This window comes from Heterodontus francisci, unplaced genomic scaffold (genome assembly GCF_036365525.1).
Source record: "Heterodontus francisci isolate sHetFra1 unplaced genomic scaffold, sHetFra1.hap1 HAP1_SCAFFOLD_52, whole genome shotgun sequence".
NCBI lineage: Eukaryota > Metazoa > Chordata > Chondrichthyes > Heterodontiformes > Heterodontidae > Heterodontus > Heterodontus francisci.
Window position 1 is genome coordinate 7,615,901 of NW_027141175.1, and position 3,878 is coordinate 7,619,778.

Consider the following 3,878-nt stretch of genomic DNA (forward strand, 5'->3'; position numbering starts at 1 on the left):
TTTGTTACTTGGCGTCAGTGTATGTCTTTGTTACTTGTTGTAAGTGTGTTTCTGTGTTACTTGGAGTAAGTGTGTTTCTGTGTTACTTGGTATCATTGTATGTCTTTGTTACTTGATGTAAGTGTGTATCTGTGTTACTGGGTAACAGTCTATGTCTTTGTTACTTGGTGTCAGTGTATGTCTGTGTTACTTGGTGTAAGTGTGTGTCTGTGTTACTGTGTATCAGTGTATGTCTTTGTTACTTGGTGTCAGTGTGTGTCAGTGACACTAGGTGTCAGTATTTAGTTTAGTTTAGAGATAGAGCACTTAAACATGCCCTTCGGCCAACCGAGACTGTGCCGACCATCAACCATCCATTTATACTAATCCTACACTAATCCCGTATTCATATCACATCCCCATCTGTCCTTCTATATTTCCCTACCACCTACCTATACAAGGGGCAATTTATAATGGCCAATTAACCTTTCAATCTGCAAGTCTTTGGCATGTGGGAGGAAACCGGAGCATCCGGAGGAAATCCACGCAGACACAGGGAGAACTTGCAAACTCCGCACAGGCAGTACCCAGAATCGAGCCCGGGTCCCTGGAGCTGTGAGGCTGCTAACCACTGTGCCAATGTGCCGCCCAGTGTGTGTCTGTGTTACTGGGTATCAGTGTATGTCTTTGTTACTTGGTGTCAGTGAATGTCTGTGTTACTTGGTGTCAGTGTGTGTCTGAGTTACTTGGTTTCAGTGTATGTCTTTGTTACTTGGTGTCAGTGTATGTCTGTGTTACTTGGTGCAAGTGTGTGTCTTTGTTACTTGGTGTAATTGTATGTCTTTGTTACTTGATGTCATTGTATATCTGTGTTACTTGGTGTAAGTGTATGTCTTTGTTACTTGGTGTCAGTGTATGTCTTTGTGTCTTGGTGTCAGTGTCTGTCTTTGTTACTGGGTGTCAGTGTCTGTCTTCGGTACTTGGTGTCAGTGTTTGCCTTTGTTACTGTGTGTCAGTGTCTGTCTTTGTGACTTGGTGTAAGTGTGTGCCTGTGTTACAGGGTATCAGTGTATATCCTTGTTACTTGGTGAAAGTGTGTGTCTGTGTTACTGGGTATCAGTGAATGTCTTTGCTACATGGTGACAGTGTATGTCTGAGTTACTTGTTGTAAGTTTGTGTCTTTGTTACTTGGTGTAATTGTATGTCTTGGTTACTTGGTGTCAATGTATGTCTGTATTACTTGATGTCAGTGTATGTCTTTGTTACTTGGTGTAAGTGTGTGTCTGTGTTACTTTGTGTAAGTGTGTTTCTGTGTTACTTGGTATCATTGTAAGTCTTTGTTACTTGGTGTAAGTGTGTGTCTGTGTTACTGGGTATCAGTGTATGTCATTGTTACTTGGTGTCAGTGTATGTCTGTGTTACTTGGTGTAAGTGTGTGTCTTTGTTACTTGGTGTAATTGTATCTCTTTGTTACTTTGTGTCAGTGTTTGTCTTTGTTACTTGGTGTAAGTGAGTGTTTGTGTTACTTGGTGTAAGTGTGTGTCTGTGTTACTTGGTAACAGTGTATGTCTTTGTTACTTGATGTAAGTGTGTATCTGTGTTACTGGGTAACAGTGTATGTCTTTGTTACTTGGAGTCAGTGTATGTCTGTGTTACTTGGTGTAAGTGTGTGTCTTTGTTACTTGGTGTAATTGTATGTCTTTGTCACTTGGTGTCATTGTATGTCTGTGTTACTTGGTGTAAGTGTATGTCTTTGTTACTTGGTGTCAGTGTATGTCTTTGTTACTTGGTGTAAGTGTGTGCCTGTGTTACTTGGTGTAAGTGTGTGTCTGTCTTACTTGCTTTCATTGTATGTCTTTGTTACTTGGTGTAAGTGTGTGTCTGTGTTACTGGCTAACAGTGTATGTCTTTGTTACTTGGTGTCAGTGTCTGTCTTCGTTACTTGGTGTCAGTGTTTGTCTTTGTTACTGTGTGTCAGTGTCTGTCTTTGTGACTTGGTGTCAGTGTATGTCTTTGTTACTTGGTTTCAGTGTATGTCTTTGATACTTGGTGTAAGTGTGTGTCTGTGTTAATGGGTATCAGTGAATGTCTTTGCTACATGGTGACAGTGTATGTCTGTGTTACTTGCTGCAGGTGTGTGTCTTTGTTACTGTGTGTCAGTGTTTCTCTGTGTTACTGGGTGTCAGTGTGTGTTTGTTTGTGTCACTGGGTGTCAGTGACACTAGGTGTCAGTATTTAGTTTAGTTTAGAGATACAGCACTTAAAGAGGCCCTCCGGCCCACCGAGTCTGTGCCGACCATCAACCACCCATTTATACTAATCCTACACTAATCCCGTATTCATATCACATCCCCATCTGTCCCTATATATTTCCCTACCACCTGTCTATACTAGGGGCAATTTATAATGGCCAATTAACCTATCAACCTGCAAGTCTTTGGCATGTGGGAGGAAACCGGAGCACCCAGAGGAAATCCACGCAGACACAGGGAGAACATGCAAACTCCGCACAGGTAGTACCCAGAATCGAGCCCGGGTCCCTGGAGCTGTGAGGCTGCTAACCACTGTGCCAATGTGCCGCCCAGTGTGTGTCTGTGTTACTGGGTATCAGTGTATGTATTTGTTACTTGGTGTCAGTGAATGTCTGTGTTACTTGGTGTCAGTGTGTGTCTGAGTTACTTGGTTTCAGTGTATGTCTTTGTTACTTGGTGTCAGTGTCTGTCTGTGTTACCTGGTGCAAGTGTGTGTCTTTGTTACTTGGTGTAATTGTATGTCTTTGTTACTTGATGTCATTGTATGTCTGTGTTACTTGGTGTAAGAGTATGTCTTTGTTACTTGGTGTCAGTGTATGTCTTTGTGACTTGGTGTCAGTGTCTGTCTTTGTTACTGGGTGTCAGTGTCTGTCTTCGGTACTTGGTGTCAGTGTTTGTCTTTGTTACTTGGTGTCAGTGTATGTCTTTGTGACTTGGTGTAAGTGTGTGTCTGTGTTACTGGGTATCAGTGTATATCCTTGTTACTTGGTGTAAGTGTGTGTCTGTGTTACTGGGTATCAGTGAATATCTTTGCTACATGGTGACAGTGTATGTCTGTGTTACTTGGTGTAAGTGTGTGTCTGTGTTACTTGGTATCATTGTAAGTCTTTGTTACTTGGTGTAATTGTATGTCTTTGTTACTTGGTGTCAATGTATGTCTGTATTACTTGGTGTAAGTGTATGTCTTTGTTACTTGATGTCAGTGTATGTCTTTGTTACTTGGTGTAAGTGTGTGTCTGTGTTACTTGGTGTAAGTGTGTTTCTGTGTTACTTGGTATCATTGTAAGTCTTTGTTAATTGGTGTAAGTGTGTGTCTGTGTTACTGGGTATCAGTGTATGTCATTGTTACTTGGTGTCAGTGTATGTCTGTGTTACTTGGTGTAAGTGTGTGTCTTTGTTACTTGGTGTAATTGTATCTCTTTGTTACTTTGTGTCAGTGTTTGTCTTTGTTACTTGGTGTAAGTGAGTGTTTGTGTTACTTGGTATCAGTGTATGTCTTTGTTACTTGATGTAAGTGTGTATCTGTGTTACTGGGTAACAGTGTATGTCTTTGTTACTTGGTGTCAGTGTATGTCTGTGTTACTTGGTGTAAGTGTGTGTCTTTGTTACTTGGTGTAATTGTATGTCTTTGTCACTTGGTGTCAGTGTATGCCTGTGTTACTTGGTATCATTGTATGTCTTTGTTACTTGGTGTAAGTGTGTGTCTGTGTTACTGGGTAAAAGTGTATGTCATTGTTACTTGGTGTCAGTGTATGTCTGTGCTACTTGGTGTAAGTGTGTGTCTTTGTTACTTTGTGTAATTGTATCTCTTTGTTACTTGGTGTCAGTGTATGTCTTTGTTACTTGGTGGAATTGAGTGTTTGTGTT